Source organism: Theropithecus gelada, chromosome 14 (assembly GCF_003255815.1).
Source record: "Theropithecus gelada isolate Dixy chromosome 14, Tgel_1.0, whole genome shotgun sequence".
NCBI lineage: Eukaryota > Metazoa > Chordata > Mammalia > Primates > Cercopithecidae > Theropithecus > Theropithecus gelada.
Genome location: NC_037682.1, coordinates 114,573,732 through 114,591,904, shown reverse-complemented (window position 1 = coordinate 114,591,904; position 18,173 = coordinate 114,573,732). Strand labels below are relative to the sequence as shown.

At 45.6% G+C, this 18,173-nt stretch overlaps 1 protein-coding gene and 1 pseudogene across 1 annotated transcript in view; both read left to right on the top strand.

The window, feature by feature from the left end:
- Positions 1–18,173, top strand: part of CLMP (CXADR like membrane protein) — a 121,129-nt gene that overhangs the window by 41,184 nt on the left and 61,772 nt on the right. The gene's annotated exons all lie outside the window — the stretch shown is intronic.
- On the top strand, positions 16,086–16,672 carry LOC112607280 (annotated as a pseudogene).

The window sequence follows — 18,173 nt, the reverse complement described above, 5'->3', positions numbered from 1 at the left end:
AGTAGTCCCAGCTACTAAGAAGGCTGAGGTGGGAGGGTCACATGAATCCAGAAGGTCGAGGCTGGAGTGAACTGAGATCGTGCCACTGCACTCCAGCCTGGGGGACAAAGCGAGACCCTATCTCAGAAAAAAAAAAAATTAAAATTAAAAAGCATTAAAAGGGAATCCCTCTGGCCATGCAATGGAAATAATTAGTGCCTATGAACTAGTTGTTTAAAAACCAATACTTCACAAAATTTGTATGGTCTTTATGTGTGTGTGTTTGGGGGAGTCCTTCCCTTTAGTTCATAGTAGAGTTCCTTTTGAATGCTGCAGCCACCTCAGCTTTATTAAGGAACACAAGGAAAGAGGATTTTGTCTTTTCCATATTTGGGCCAAAATTTTACATGGGAGAGGTAAATCTTCAGGGACAAGTGTGGTCATGGCAATAGGATGAAAAGGAGAGAAACTGGCAAGAGAAAAAAAGAAATTCAGAGAAAAAGATTAGATAAACGTTTTCAATTGAGCCCTCCCTCTTGGAGAGAAAATATCTGAAACTTGTATTTGCTCAGACGCTAGAAGCTGTTCTGTGCCTGGGGGAGAGAAGAGTTCGGTGTTCCAGATGACTGGCAAGCTTGAATGTCAGCCTTGCTACAACACAGGCCCTGAAACCTTGGGAGCTCCATTGGCGTGGTCCAGAGAGATGCTGTAATGTCAATTACATTTAATGTCACTGCTCTGTACTCGCTCATCCAGATGTGTTCCATGGCAAGAGATGTTGTTTCCTAAAGAAACCTTTAGAAAAAAAGAATAAACGTCCCCAGTGAGCTTCCTTTGAGGGCAATTTGTATCCGCCAGTGGCTGAACCACTTTATCCAACATCCTTCTGTCCCTCCAGATATTTCTCACACAACTTCTGTGCTCAAGATCCTTCACCAGGCCCTCCTGAGTGTGTTTGGGACATATATGGTATAAATAGGAAAGGATACAGGGGGCAATGGGGAGGCAAAGGGAAAAAGCTAAATTGAGCTAAAATTACCTAAATCAAAAGTAACCTGTCCTTGAGGGATGTATTTTTTCTCTGGGGGTGCCAAAACAAAGTACCACAGACTGGGTGACTGAAACAACAGAAATGTATTTTCTCACAATTCTGGAAGCTGGAAGTCTGAGATTAAGTTTTTGGTAGGGTTGGTTTCCTCTAAGGCCTCTCTGCTTGGCTTTTATTGTATTTATTTATTTATTTTATTTATTTATATGTATTTTTGAGATGGAGTCTCGCTCTGTCATCCAGGTGGGAGTGCAGTGGCACAATCTCAGCTCACTGCAACCTCTACCTCCTGGGTTCAAGTGATTCTCCTGCCTCAGCCTCTGAAGTAGCTGGGATTACAGGCACGCACCACCATGCCTGGCTAATTTTCATATTTTTAGTAGAGACAGGGTTTCACCATGTTGGCCAGGCTGGTCTGGAACTCCTGACCTCAGGTGATCCCCCTGCCTCGGCCTCCCAAAGTGCTGGAATTACAGGTGTGAGCCACCATGCCTGGCCCCTCTCCCTGGCTTTTAATGGCTTTATTCTCCCTGTGTCTTCACATGATCTCCCTGCACCTGTTTATGACCTAATCTCCTCTTCCTATAAAGGCATATGACTGTACTTGTCATATTAAATTAGGGCCCACCCTAATTACCTCATTTTAACTTTTAAAAGACCCTGTCTCCAAAGACATTACCTTCTGAGGCACTAGGAGTTAGGACATCAACATACAAATGGGATTGGGCGCACAATCCAGCCCTTAACAAAGGGGATTTCAGTTTAGAGGAGGTAGCAATTCCCACACATGTGGAGGAAACTCGTGTAAATCTGTAACAAGGCTGTTGTGCTACAGGCCAGCTGTGTGGGACTATGGGGAGGGAACTCAGGAGAAACTGCCAACAGGCGGAGTGGGTAGAAGAAGCCTTTACTGAAGAGGTGGGAATGGAGTTAGCTAGAAAGGGAAGTAGATCTGAGGAAGGTGGAGAGAGGGAGAGCAGGTGGAGGAGAGAGCATTCCAGGTGGGAGGACTAGTATGGAAAATGTTCAGCCAAGACTCTAAGACATGCTCAGAGGACACTGAACAGATCAGTCTTCAAAGGTTGGAGCATTCATTTTATGAAAGCAGAGAAGAGCCCGGGTCCAGTGGCTCATGCCTGTAATCCTAGCACTTTGAGAGACGGAGGTGGGCGGATTGCCTGAAATCAGGAGTTTGAGACCTGCCTGAACAACATGGTGAAATCCTGTCTCTACTAAAATACAAAAAAATTAGCCGGTCACGGTGGCACACACCTGTAGTCCCAGCTACTCGGGAGGCTAAGGCAGAGGCAGAGGCAGAGATTGCAGTGAGCCAGGATCTTGCCACTGCATTCAGCCCGGGCAACAGAGCAAGACTCGGTCTCCAAAAAAAAAAAAAGTAAAGCGAGAAGAGAAGAGCTTGAGAAAGTGAGAGAGTGAGCTGAAACTAGAGGGTGGAGGGCTGGGCTACACATAGACTTCCTCCCGTGAACACTTCTTCTTCTTCTTTTTTTTTTTTTTTGAGACAGAGTCTTGCTCTGTCGCTCAGGCTGGAATCTCGACTCACTGCAACCACCGCCTCCCAGGTTCAAGTGATTCTCCTGCCTCAGCCTCCTGAGTAGCTGGGATTATAGGAGCCCACCAACAGGCCCAGCTAATCTTTGTATTTTTAGTAGAGACGGGGTTTCACCATGTTGGCCAGGCTGGTCTCGATCTCCTGACCTCATGATCCACCCGCCTCAGCCTCCCAAAGTGCTGGGATTACAGTCGTGAGCCACCGCGCCCAGTCACCACGAACACTTTTAGCTGGGCAGAGAACATAACAGCAATAATATATGTGTATAGCTCCTTATAATTATTAAGATTTTTCATAAACGATCTCATTTTCATCACTACCAATACTCAATGAAATCATCAGGGCATCATTTGAATCATTCTATAATGATTATTATAGGAAATTGAGGGGGAGTTTAAATTGCTTAACCAGCAGATTTGAGGGCTGCAATCACAACTGTGCTGTAGGCAAATTCATCTGACAGGCTTGCGAAGAATGCTCTGGAGAGGGAAGAGGAAGGAGGCAGGGAGCTATTCAAGATGAGAATAGGAGTGAAGTGATAAAAGCTGGAATTAGGGGAGTGGTACTAGAACTAGAAAAGTGCCACAGAGGAAACCAGCCCTACCAACAACTTGGTGTTGGCTTGGATAATAAACGTGCTGAAAAAGAATATGCTATGAAATAAGCAAAAAGGCCCTGGGAAGGGTAATGCATTTGGTTCCTATCATACTTCATATCTCAGCAGGAATTAATTGATCAGATTCTTCCCCGCCTTTGCTAAGTAGGAACACGAAGAAGGTGCAGCTCTGTTCCCACATGTCTTTCACAGGCATTTAGTATATTACTCTGTAATCACATATTCATATACTGTCTCCCCCACTAGAGTATGAGTTCCTCCACTGGAAAAGTGGCAGGACTAGAGATTGACCAAACCCAGGCTTTTTACAATTAAATTGGTCAAAGTTAAGCCTGGAATTTATATTCTGGGGCCATTTTGCTCCCCTTGGGAAAAGCTCACCTGAAACGAAGTCAACGCCAAGATAAACAGAACCCAGAGATGGTGGCTGGTATATTTCTGATGACATGACATGTATAAGCACCTGCATTTAGTCATGCCTAAAGCCAGAAATCCCTGGATTTTCAGATATAAAAATGTATTAGTTTCCCAGGGCTGCTGCAAGAAATCACCACAACCTGGGTGGCCTCAAACAACAGAAATATATCCTGTCACAGTTCTGGAGGCCAGAAGTCTGAAATCAAGGTATAGCAGAGTGGTGTTTCCTCCAAAGGCTCTAGGGAAGAATTCTTTCCTGCCTCTTCCTAGATTCTGTAAACACTTTCTTAGCATGGCTCTGTGGGCTCTGCAGATGAATATGTGGCATGTACTTTACAGCCATCTCCTCTGGTGGTAATTTAGACACCCGCTTCCTGAAAATTCAGGGCCTTTGATATTTTGCCCACCCCTCACCACATCCCAGCCCATCTCTCCTTGCTTGAGCCCATTGTTTAACTAAATAGAAAACAGATTCTAATTCCTGTCTTGAAGGCAACCAGTGAATGCTCTATAAGGATATAGCCATGACAGGGTAGAAGTAGCATTCAATGTCCTCTCCTAAAAGAGGCTGATGTTTCTAGAAGAAGATCAGACATTAGGCACACACTAGACCTCAGTCTTTATGGAATATAACAGAGGCAGTAAGTTGATGAAGAAGTCTTGCTAATATATATTTCTTAGTAATGACTAGAACCTGGGCCATGCTTGCAGTTGACCAGCTTCCCACTATAAATGTCAGGCAGGTACAGATGAGGCTTCTAGGAGATGAGGGCAGAAATTTAGAGGGGTTGGCATTCAGACTTGAAGTTCTTCGAGGGAGAATCTGTTCATCTCTTAGGTCTGAAGTCTGGAGGTAAAGATTCCCACTGTCCAAGGAAACAATCTTAGGCATCCAATACCCTTCCCATCTCCTAATCTAAGTCAAGAGATGATCTGTGACTAGTATGAGACAGAAGAAAAATAGAACGGGAACCAACTTATTTTGTGGACATGTAAATTTAGGCTATTCCTATTCATGGGATTGGATTTTCTCCTCATTCTCTTGCCATAGGCAGGTACATTCTTGCATGCTAAGCTCTATGCTGCCAGAACTGTGGACCACTGATGTTCTTCTCCCCTTCTTCAGATTCCATCCAAATGCTCTTGTGCAGAGTTCAGACAAATCTGTGACAGCAGGGCATAGTGAAAACAGCATAAGCTTTGAGGTCAGAAAGACCTGGACTACATGCCAGCTTTGAAAGCCACTTAAAAGCCCTGCCGCCCTAAACATACACCTGCTGGTGAAGAGCAGAGTTGTATCTGATGCGCATAGCATTTAAAACATGCCAGGTACTATGCTATGTGCCCTACACATGTTAACTTACTTAATTCTCACCACTAACTCATGACGTTGTGTACTATTAACATCCCTATTTTATAGATGGGGATGTTCAGGTATGGAAAGATCAAGTAACTCGCATCCAGTTAAGCTGCAGAACCAAGATGTGAATTTACACAGTCTGGCTCCAAAGTTAGTGTCTAAACCATGCATGGTGGCTCATGCCCCTATCATTCCAGCACTTTGGGAGGCCAAGGTGGGAGGGTCTCTTGAGGTCAGCAGTTCGAGGCTGCAGTGAGCCATGATCACATCACTGATCCAGCCTGGGTAACAGAACAAGACCCTGTCTCAAAAAAAAAAAAAAAAAAAAAAAAGGTCAGTGTCTTTAACCACTAAGGCAAGTTTTATTACCTCCTCCATTCATTTCTTCAACAACTGTTTCCTGAGTGCCTACTCTGTACCCAGCACTGCATAAGATGCTGAAGATGCAGTCAAGGACATGGTCCTGACCCTCCAGGCACTGACATTCTAGTGGGAGAGGCATCACAATACACAGTGCTGGGTTGCAGGCGTGCTATGGGAATCCAAAGAAGGGGCAGTCGAGAAAGGCTCACTGCTGGGCATAGTGGCTCACACCTGTAATCCTAGCACTTTGGGAGACTGAGGCAGGAGGATCACTTGAGCTCAGGCGTTCAAGACCAGTCTGGGCAACACAGTGAGACCCCATCTGTAAAGAAAAAACTATGTGAGATTGGAGAGCCAAGCAAAGTCATATTTCCAAGGGTCTTTCTATCATACTAAATTTGAAGTTGAATTTGAAAAAAATGGCATTTTTAGAAACCCTAGTGAATGCACTGGAAAATATAAAACTGAACGCAAAGGGTCCATTTTACACAAAGATGTGAGAGTTTGCATTAAGCGGGTTAACAGGGATAGAGAAAGGTCAGAGTCAAAGGTATTCAGGAGCTCGAATATATAGAACCAGGGCTGGCTGAATGTAAAGCAAAGGAAGAGCGAGGAATCAAACATGACTCGCTGGTTCTTGCTAAGTAGGGAGTAGCCCTGTTCAGTCCGATAAGTGATGCAGGAGGCACAGCCCCGAATTTGAGGCGCTTGTGAGACCTCCAAGGGAAGCCACCTTGTTTGGTTATACTGGTCTTTGGGGAGGAGGTTTGGTGGTAAATTTGGAAGTTATTAGCGTCTAGGTGTGCACAGGCCTAGGGGTGACAATGACACCAGGGTAACTGGGGAGGAGAGATGAAAGAGAGCTGAAGTCAGAACCAGTGTTCACAACACACACCCATGGAAGAAGAACCAATGGCAGGGAGCAGGAAGAAGGAAATCCTAGAGAAGAGGGTGTCATGCAGGCTAAGGCCAGAATTTTAAGAATGAGGATGTGTCACAGAGCTGAGAGTGGGCCGACCTCTACTTGTAGGTGGGTCTGCACGTCTAACCCTCCACCAAGACTGTGATCGAAGAGCAGAACTGTGTCTGATGCATCTGTTTTCCCAAAACAGCAGGTGCTTAATGTGTAAGGAATAAGGAAATAATAAGAGCCAATATTTATTGAGTGTGTACATGCGCCAAGCACTAGACATTTTGCATGGATAATCTCATTCAGTTCGCACAAGCATGCTATTAGGTACATGCTTTTTTAATATATATATACACACACACACACATATGCACATATGTGTATATATATAAGTATATGTGCGTGTATATATATGTATATATGTGTGTGTATATGTGTGTGTGTGTGTGTATATATATACATATATATATAGATTCCCAAAGTACTGGGATTACAGACGTGAGCCACCGCATTCAGTCCTGATATCTGATTTTTACCAGGGAAAAAATCCTTTGAATGGTTAATCTGACGGAATTTTCAGCATCACTATTAGAACTGAGAAGAAAAGATGCTGGGAGGTGTGCCCAAAAGCCTCAAGATGTAAATTCACGTCTTGATTCTGCAGCTTACCTAGATGCAAGTTACTTGATTTTTCCATACCTGAACATCCCCATCTATAAAATAGGGATGTTAATAGCAGTCATGGTGCACACAGCTGGCCTTGCTCTACCCTGAGCCCCTATGCAGCGTTAATGAGCAGCTGGGAGCTACCTGCACAGGCCCAGACCTGCCTGCTGATGTTACGGGCCTTCCCCTCCAGCGAGGGCTACAGGTGGGAGCTGAAGAGCAGGAGGAGATATGTAAAGTAGCAGACAGTGCTAAGGTAGTAGGCGCTGATTTCCTAGTGCACTTATCAAGCTCACTAAGGCAGGGAAGTGCGGGACTGTTCTGCCTTCCACAGTGAGGAGCACAGCTCAGTCAGCACATTAAAACCAGCCGCAAGGCTGGGCACAGTGGCTCACGCCTGTAATCCCAGCACTTTGGGAGTCCAAGGCCGGCGGATCACTTGAGGTCAGGAGCTCGAGACCAGCCTGGCCATCATGGCAAACTCCGTCTCTACTAACAATACAAAAATTAGCCAGGCATGGTGGCAGGCGCCTGTAGTCCCAGCTACTCAGGAGGCTGAGGCAGGAGAATCGCTTGAATCCGGGAGGCGGAGGTTGCAGTGAGCCCAGATGGCGCCACTGCACTCCAGCTTGGGCAACAGGGCAAGACTCTGTCTCAAAAAAACAAAAAACAAAAAAACAGCCACAGAGCTGAACCCGCTCATGGAGCACACGCTGACAAAGTCTGTGACGTGCAAGTAAAAGGAGCGTCCTCTTACTTCAGTTTCTGGTGACCCAGAACTAGACCTTGGGCAGTAGTTCTCAACCTGTGAGTCACAGAGGTTGGCAGGAAACAGATGAGAGCACAAAGTTAACCCTTTAATAGCACTCTAGAGCAATGCAGTCCAATAGAAAATATAGAAATAGAAATAGAATGTGAGCCCCCACGGAATTTAAAATTTTCTAGTAGTCATATCAAAAAGAGCAAAGAGAAACAGGGGAAATTAATTTTAATCTATTTTCATTTAACCCTAAATATACAAAATATTATTTCAACATATAATCAATGGAAAAATTACTAACAAGATTTTTTACACTCTTTTTATTATACTAAGTCTTTAAAATCTGGTGGGTGTTTCACATTCACCATGCCTTTCAATTCCAGTTAGCCACATTTCAATGGCTCCATTGCCGCATGTAGTGGCTGCTGCAGCACTAGAGCCTGCTGTACCAGGCTCTGTAAGTCTGAGAAGCCGGGACAGCAGGAAAGTCAGGCCCCTGACACACAATCAGCCAGTGAAATCTGAGGAATGGGGTCGAAAGGGATCCACCAACTGGTACCTGAGGTCCACATACAATCAACTCATAAATCTCCAAGACAGAAGATATCCCTGCACTTCAAAAACTCTGTCTACTGCTTTATATGACTTTTTTTCTGTCACAATGCTCACCTTCATGTCCATTTAACTTCAGTTTACCAAAAAATATCATTATCCCCGCTGGGTGTGGCGGCTCATGCCTGTAATCCCAGCACTTTGGGAGGCTGAGGCGGGAGGATCACCTGAGGTCGGGAGTTCGAGACCAGCCTGACCAACATGGAGAAACCTTGTCTCTACTAAAAATACAACATTAGCTGGGCGTGGTGGCACATGCCTGTAATGCCAGTTACTCAGGAGGCTGAGACAGGAGAATCACTTGAACCTGGGAGGTGGAGGTTGTGGTGAACCAAGATTACACCATTGCACTCCAGCCTGAGCAACGAGAGCGAAAGTTCATCTCAAAAAAGTATATATATCATATTCCCAAATATTTATTGAGAGTACAGGATGCCTGCACTGTGCTAGATATTGGATCCAGTAATGTCCTCTGCATCTACAATGCATTGCAGATTACAAAGCCCTCAACACAAACCAAAGAAGTGGGTGTATCAATTATCTATTACTATGTAACAAATGGCTACAAATTCAGCAGCCTAAAACAACACACACTTACTACTTCATCATCTCTGTGGGTTAGGAGTCCAGCTATGGCACGGCAGAGTCCTCTGCTTAGAATCTCACAAGGCTGCCCGGCTCAGCGGCTCACACCTATAATCCTAGCACTTTGGGAGCCTGAGGCAGATGGATCACTTGAGGCCAAGAGTTTGAGACCAACCTGTCCAACATGGTGAAACCCCATCTCTACTAAAAATACAAAACTTAGCCAGGAGTGGTGATGCACACCTGTAGTCCCTGCTATTCAGGAGGCTGAGGTAGGAGGATTGCTTGGACCTGGGAGGTAGGGGTTGCAGTGAGCCGAGATTGCACCACTGTACTCCAGCCTGAGCAACAGAGTGAGACTCTGTCTTTAAAAAAAAAAAAAAAAAAAAAACTCACAAGACTGTAGTCAAGGTGTTGGCAAGGGCTGGGTCCTCATCTGGAGGCTTAGCTGGGGCTTGCCATTGAAATGCAAGTTGTTGAAGCTGTTGAAATGTGAGCCTAAGGTCAGGGTGGCTTGATCTGTGAGGATGTGAGGATGTACTTCCACCCTCACCACTCACATGATTGTTAGCAGTATTGAGTTCTTTGTGGCTGTAGGACACAGTCAGCTCTCTGCTGGATTTTGATCAGAGGCCACCCACTGTTCCCTGTGTCATGGCCCTCTCCATAGGCAGTTCACATGGCAGCTAACTTCTTCAAGGCTGGCAGTGCTTCTAATTCCAGTCTGCTGCAAGGTTGTTTTATACAATTTAACATAATCATGGAATTGACAGTCCACCACCTTGGCCATATTCTATTGGTTGAAAGCAAGTCACAGGTCCACGCCATTCTCAAGGGCCTGTGACTACACAAAGGCATGAACACCAGGAGTTGGGGATCATGCGAGCCACCTTAGTGTATGTCCACCACAGTGGTATTATCCCAATAAATAACATAGGTAAGCAATGAGGGTTGGGGACAATGATTGGCAACAGTCACTCAGCTTGTAGGGGAAAAATTCATGACTAAGGTCCATGGGTGCTGATTCCATGGCCAATGTCCCTTCTAACACAGACAGTGAAACGTGGCTCCTGCCCTCAGGCAGCTGGCTAAATAATTAGGGATGGGGGCTAGAAATAAGCTTACCCAGAACTCTGCAGTGTCCCCACACATGTGAGAGGCTTGGCCCAGGGAATAGGTTGTAAAGAACCTCCACTGGGTTCTTGAACTGTCCCTCCCTGTACATAGGCGGGAATATCAGAGATGAGACATGGGACTTTGGCCTGGTGAGAAGAAATCATGGTCTCACATCTAGGAGTAGGACTGCCTATTTTAAGAAATCTCATCCAGCCAAGAACCTCATCCATAACTGTTCCTAGGAGATTTTGCACTGTAACTCCTAAATTCCCCCTTCTCCCACTTAGGGCTTGACTGTAGGATGCTAAGGTCACAGCTACTTACTACAGGTTTCCCACCTTCTCTGCCAGGCACTGTGGATACCGCCCTGATCTTAGGCTCACATTTCAACAGCTTCAACAACTTACATTTCAACAACTTGCATTTCAATGACAAGCCCCTAGTGGTATATCTGAAATCAGTACCTGGACAATCGGATCTCCTAATGCCTCTGCTACCCCATCCCCAACAGGTAGAATTAAGGTCAAACTTGAAGAATTTTGGCTAGATCAGCCAGGCGCAGTGACTTACACCTGTAATCCCAGGACTTTGGTAGGCCGAGGCAGGAACTGCTTGAGCTCAGAAGTTTGAAACCAACCTGGGCAACATGGTGAAACCCCATTTCTACAAAAAGTACAAAAATTAGCCAGGTGTAGTGGCACGCACCTGTATTCCCAGCTACTCACGAGGCTGAGACAGGAGGATCGCTTGACCCTGGGAGGTCGAGGGTCCAGTGGGCTGTGCTTACACCACTGTACTCCAGCCTGGGGGACAAATGCAAGACAATATAAGCCACTTCTTAAACATCATTAAAAATAATAAATTAATTAAGTGTACATGGTTAAGTAAAAAGTTACTATATACACTAAACACCTTAGCATTTCACGGATAGAACAGCCCATTCAGAACTAGAATCAGATAACTCGATTTGGGCTTTAGAAAGAGACCTAGGTTTAGCGCCGTGGTTCTCAGGTGGGGGCAATTTTGTTTCCCAGGAAACATTTGGCAATATCTGAAAACATTTTTGATTGTCACAACACAAGGAAGGAGGAAGGGTTGTGTTAGTCTATTTTGCATTGCTATAAAGGAATGTCTCAGACTGGATAATGTATAAAGAAAAGAGGTTGATTACCGCTCTGCAGGCTGTACATGAAGCATAATGCTAGGCACCTGCTTCTAATGCGGGCCTCGGGAAGCTTGCAATCATGGTGGAAGGCAAAGGGGGAGCCCACATATCACATGGCAAGAGAGGGAGCAAGAGGTGAGGGATGCCAGGCTCCTTTAATCAACCCACTCTCATGTTAATTAATGGATGATCCAGAAGTCACTACCATGGCGGGGCAGTGCGGGGCACCAAGCTATTCATGAGGGAGCTACACCCAAGACCCAAACACCTCCCACTAGCCCACCTCCAACATTGGAGGTCATATTTCAACATGAGATTTGGAGAGGACAAAACATCTACATCATATCGGGGGTATAGAGAGGTGCAACTAGCATGTAGGGAATAGAGGCCACTGTACAGTGGATGCTGCCATACATCCCACAATGCACGGAACGCTCCCACAGCAAGGCATTACCTGACCAGAAAAGTCAGTAGTGCTGAGGTTGAGGATCCCTGGCCTAGAGTTGGCTGAGAGGAAGAGAGGAAAGCTTTGGGCAAAGGTTATGTGTGGGAGTGTGAGGCTTGAGGGGTAGAGGGGAGGTATAAGATGGAGGCAGGCGGAAGAACGATAGAAACACCAGGCCACCACCCCACATTGTAATCCAGAGGAAGATTCCCTCCACCAACCAATGATAACTTATCTTCTGACTTACTGATCTCCATTAGAAACAAATATAAGAATCCCTTTTATATTTCACCTTTCATTCCTGCTCACCTTTTATTCCTACATGAAACAGGATCTCATAACCCTTCAGGGGTTTCTTCAAACTCTGACAAAATTACCTTCCACCCCTACTATACAACCAAAGGTATTTTAGGCTTAATTTGTCTCCTCCTCCTCCTAATAACCCTAGTACTATTTTCACCTGACCTCCTGAGCGACCCAGATAACTACACTTTAGCCAACTCCCTCAACACCACATCCCACATTAAGCCAGAGTGGTACTTTCTGTTTGCCTATGCAATCTTACGATCCATCCCTAACAAACTAGGAGGCGTACTGGCCTTTGTATTCTCCATTTTCATTCTAGCAGTTATTCCTGTACTTCGCACGTCTAAACAACAAACCATAATATTCCGACCATTGAGTCAGTGCCTGTCCTGAATCTTAATGGCCGAACTATTTACACTCACATGAATTGGGGGACAGCCAATCGAATACCCTTTTATCGCCTTATCGCCATTGGACAGATAGCATCTATTATGTACTTCTCTACCATCTATTTTATTTTATTTTATTTTGAGACAGTGTCTTGCTCTGCTGCCCAGGCTGGAGTGCCATAATGCAATCTCGGCTCACTGCAACCTCCACCTGCCAGGTTCAAACAATTCTTCTGCCTCAGTCTCCTGAGTAGCTGGAACTACAGGTGTGTGCCACCATGCCTGGCTAATTTTAGTAGAGACGAGGTTTCACCATGCTGGCCAGGCTGGTCTCGAACTCCTGACCTTGTTATCCACCTGCTTCAGCCTCCCAAAGTGCTGGGATTACAAGCGTGAGCCACAGCGCTCAGCCCTTCTACCATCCATTTTAGAATCTTAAAATGTTACCACCGAAGCTTAGAGATCCAGCCCAACTCCTTTGCATTGCAGATGTGGAAACTGATCCCTAAAGAGACAGAATTGAGTGCTCAAGGCCACACAGGTTTCTAAATAGCAGAACCAGCTGCAGAACCCAGGCTCCTAACTCACTGGCCAGTCCTATTTCTTCTGTTTTATTTTTGACATCTAACAGTCCAATAACTTTTTGAACATCTCTCATACAAACCTCTGAGCTGCAGAATAGTTTTCAACTCAGTAGGAACCTCCTGAGATTCCTATTGAGTTGAAAACTATTCTGCAGCTCAGAGGTTTGTAAAACTTTTCTGCAAAGGACCAGAGAGTAAATATTTTAGGCTTTATAAGCCAGAGGATTTCAGTCACAAATACTCAACGCTGCTGCTGTAGTGTGAAAGCTGCCATACACCATACATAAATGAATGGGTGTAGCTGTGTTCCAGCAGAATTTATTTATAGACACGGAATTTAAATGTTATACAATGTATGTGTCAGAAAACGGTACCTTTTCTTTTAATTTTCTTTCACCCATTTAAAAATGTTAGAAGAAGGCTGGGCGGGGTGGCTCAGGCCTGTAATCCCAGTACTTTGGGAGGCCGAGACGAGCGGATCACTAGGTCAGGGGATCGAGACCATCCTGGCTAACACGGTGAAACCCTGTCTCTACTAAAAATGCAAAAAAATTAGCCGGGCGTGGTGGCAGGCGCCTGTAGTCCCAGCTTCTAGGGAGGCTGAGGCAGGGGAATGGCATGAACCCAGGAGGCGGAGCTTGCAGTGAGCCGAGATAGCGCCACTGCACTCCAGCCTGGGCGACAGAGCGAGACTCCATCTCAAAAATAAATAAATAAAATAAAATAAAATAAAAAAATTAAAATGTTAGAAGAGTCTGGGCGCAGTGGCTCACGCCTGTAATATCAAAACTTTGGGAGGCCATGGCGGGTGGATCACCTGAGGTCAGGAGTTTGAGACCAGCCTAGCCAACATAGTGAAACCCCATCTCTACTAAAAATACAAAAAATTAGCCGGGTGTGGTGGTGCAAGCCTGTAATACCAGCTACCGAGGAGGCTGAGATAGGAAAATTACTTGAACTCGGGAGGCAGAGGTTGCAGTGAGCTGAGATCGTGCCATTGCGCTCCAGCTTGGGTGACAGAGCAAGACTTCATCTCAAATAAATAAATAAATAAATAAGAATTATTCTTAGCTCCAGGCCACATCAAATGGTGGCAGGGTGGGGGACGGGGGGTGGGAGGCAGGTGGGAGCAGGGAGGATGTTACCAGATTTGGACTCTATCAAAATTGCTGATATGCTGCTATCAGAAAGTAGATCTCCAAAACCAGCAGGAAAAAATTTTAAAAACTCCAGAAAAGTGCAATAAATTGCAAACAATACATACCATAAATACTGTTGTTGCTAAATGTAAGATAAAGTTTCATATTTCTATATGTACACACACATACACATAAGCATGAGAGAAAGATCCAGAAGGATCTTCATAAAATTCATAACAGGAATTACTTGGGGGGGGAGGAGGCTTGATGGGAATAGGTCAAGGAAGGCCTTGCAGTGTTTCCATGTGTTTTATAATGAGAACATATTTATGTCTTAGTCCTGTAACTTTTTAAAGTTTTAAATTTAAAAAGAATCCATGTGTACCTTATACTAGTTTAATGAATTTGCCTCACCCCTCACAAATAAACTTCATCCCTCCTTGCTGCCTCATCCGAGGGAATCAGGGACAGAGCTGGAGAAGCCCAGGACAGAGCTTCAGCCCCTGCTTAGCAAGCCACCGGGAGGCAGCCCCGGGCCCTGGGGATTTCTGATCATTTTATGGTTTGGGGGAGGGAGGGAAGAAATGCTCTTTCATCAAATTAAAAAACTAAAATAAAATTACTACTCTTTCTGCTGGGATACTGATGGTCTAGGGCTCTTAGAGGATCTGACTTTGGAAACCCCAAGGACAAAGGAGACCTAAAAAGCAGCCGCAGCCAGTCCCCTGGTGTCTGGGTCGCTGCTCTTGAAACCTCCAGCACATGTGGTTTCAATCACCGAGCCTGGCGCCTTCCGCCACTCAGAAGCCCAGCAGCTTCGGGGCGCCCAACTGACTTCTTTGTTTGCGAGGAGCTGGGCCCAGCCAGGGTGGCCGCCTTCGCCTTCGAGAGAGGTTTTAGGCTCAGCCTTCCCCTTTCTATAAAATTCCGGAAATCTCAGGGCAGCCCCAGGCGACAGGCTGCAGGCAGCCTGCAGCCTGCTTGGGGGAGTTCTTATCTCCGGGGACAGCCTAACCCTGAGACCTCTTGGCCAGTGCCGTCCAAAGCAAACAGCAAGCAGATGGTCCAAGCTCGGCCTCTGGTGAAACTGTTTATACTTAGGAGATGGCCATCTCCCCTCTGGGACCCTGCCGGCTCCACCAGCCTTTGCTCCTCTTTCCCTTCCGCATCTCCCCCTTTCTCCTTCTAAATGGGAGTCCTCTGAATTTGATACCACTTTTGAGCTTTAAGAAAGGTCTACCCCGTCTCTACTAAAAATACCAAAAAAATTAGCCGGCCGTGGCGGCGGGCGCCTGTAGTCCCAGCTACTCTGGAGGCTGAGGCAGGAGAATGGCGTGAACTCGAGAGGCGGAGCTTGCAGTGAGCTGAGATTGCGCCACTGCACTCTGGCCGGGGCCACAGAGCAAGACTCTGTCTCAAAAAAAAAAAAAAAAAAAAAAAAAGAAAGAAAGAAAGAGAAAGATCTGCAAGGAAAAGTCAGCATTCCTTCCATTGTGGAAGGTTAATTTGGTTTCCTAGAGGAGAAGGGTTGAATGGAAACATATGGGGCTAGAGAAACTGGACATGGGAGGTTTACATTCCCAGTTTGGAATGAGGACAAACCTTGTTTGCCTATGTTGGCCACCTGTCACATCTAAAACCAAATGCCATTAGCCAGCCCCATAAGTAAGATTCTATTTATGGTAAGTTATTAAAGTTATACTTTCAGCAAGTTAAAGGTGACAGGGCGTCGTGGCTCACACCTGCAATCTCAGCACTTGGGAGGCCGAGGCAGGCGGATTCTGTGAGCTCAGGAGTTCGAGACCAACCTGGCCAACATGGTAAAACCCCCGTCTCTACTGAAAATACAAAAACTAGCCAGGCCTGGTGGCATGTGCCTGTAGTCCCAGCTACTTGGGAGGTTGAGGCAGGAGAATCGCTTGAACCTGGGAGGCGGAGGTTACAGTGAGCCGAGATCGCGCCACTGCACCCCAGCCAGGGCGACAGAGCCAGACTCAGTCTCAAAAAAAAAAAAAAAGAAAAAAAATACTTGTAATAACCCAGGTTCCAGCCATGAAATATTACACTGGAGAGACCACAGACTTCCATCTTGGCCTACAGCGGACCTTAAAACGCCAGGGAGAGGAGGGCGGGGTGGGGGGGACCACCCCAGAACTGGCCCCCCGGCGGTATCATGGCGACCTGAACCCCGCTCCCCAAGAATATGAAAGTGATGATGACTCTTACGAAGTGCTGGATTTAACTGAGTATGCACGAAGACACCAGTGGTGGAATCCAGTGTTTGGCCACAGTTCCGGACCTATGGTGGAAAAATACTCAGTAGCTACCCAGATTGTAATGGGTGGCGTTCCTGGCTGATGTGCAGGATTTTTGTTCCACAAAGTTGGAAAACTTGCAGCAACTGCAGTAGGTGGTGGTGTTCTTCTCCGTCAGATTGCTAGTCATAGTGGCTATGTGCAGATTGACTGGAAGAGAGTTGAAAAAGCTGTAAACAAAGCAAAAAGGCAGATTAAGAAACGAGCGAACAAAGCAGCACCTGAAATCAACAATTTAATTGAAGAAGCAACAAATTTATCAAGCAGCACATTGTGATATCCGGTGGATTTGTGGGAGACTTTTTGCTCAGACTTGCATCTTAAGGACATGAATATTCTCACATAGTAGATTCAACTACGAGAAGAGAAGTGGCAGCAATAAGGAGTCTCTCAAAAGTACATGCTGCCAGAGTCTCTAGGGCAAGGAGAAACAACCAGCTGGAAAATACTGAATTCACAATTTAGCATTTTGCCATCTAAAGCTAGGCAAACTAGTATCTGCAACAGTAGTGTTCCTGAGCAAAACATGGCTTTCATCACTTTGTAAAAATTTGCATCTGTTTAGAAATTAGCCTATAAAATATCACCATTGTAGACAGAGAGAGAAAAGAAATATGTTGGATTTATTGCCTACTAAAATATTATTCTCTTTTTATGTAAATAAAATGTTCTTCATTGTGAAAAAAAAAATAGAAATACTACAGTGGAAATACAAACCTGCAGGCAATCATCTTACCTTAATCAACCCAATTCCTAGCCTGGACTCCTGAAATATCTATGACAGACACCTCATTCAGGACTTTGTTTTTTACTGTTCCCTCTTGGGACATTGTCAGTCCTTAGCTTTGGACATATATACATATACATATGGTATATAGGGTCTATAAATCAGAGTCCCTTTCCCCCACCTTCTTTTTTTAACTTTTGAGAACAGCACAAACACTGCAAAGATATTTGACAATTTTCTCAGGTATTTTGTTGTTCTTTTTTGGGGGGCGGTGAGGGACAGAGTCTTGTTCTATCACCCACGCTGGAGTGCAATGGCACGATCTCGGCTCACTGCAACCTCTGCCTCCCGGGTTCAAGCCACTGTCTTGCCTCAGCCTCCCAAGTAGCTGGGATTACAGAGGCCCGCCACCACGCCTGGCTAATTTTTTGTATTTTTAGTAGAGATGGGTTTTCACCATATTGGCCAGGCTGGTCTCAAACTCCTGACCTCAGGTGATCCACCCGCCTCAGCCTTCCAAAGTGCTGGGATTACAGGCATGAGCCACCACGCCCGGCCTATTTTGTTGTTCTTGAAGTAAATAAGGAAAAAAAATTTCAAAACCAGTAAATTTGTTTATTGCTGCTCTCGGATTTATGACAGCTGGTATCCATGAAGCAAAGCGCTCTCCTGACAGTGCGCTGGCACACTGACAAGCTCACATGCTAGAGAGCAATTTTTTTTTTGAGACAGAGTCTTACTCTGTTGCGCAGGCTGGAGTACAGTGGCACAATCTCAGCTCACTGTAACCTCCACCTCCTGGGTTCAAGCGATTCTTGTGCCTCAGCCTCCTGAGTAGCTGGGACTACAGGCATACGCCACCTTGCTGGGCTACTTTTTTGTATTTTTAGTAGAAATAGGGTTTCACCATGTTGGTCAGGCTGGTCTTGAACTCCTGACCTCACGTGACCCCCCACCCCTGCCTCCGCCTCCCAAAGTGCTGGGATTACAAGTGTGAGCCACCGTGCTCAGCCTAGAGTGCAAATTTGAACATGAAATGCCCTTGCTTAAAAACCCCAATGGCTCCCCTTTGCCTAAGCGCCAGGGACAAATTTTAAT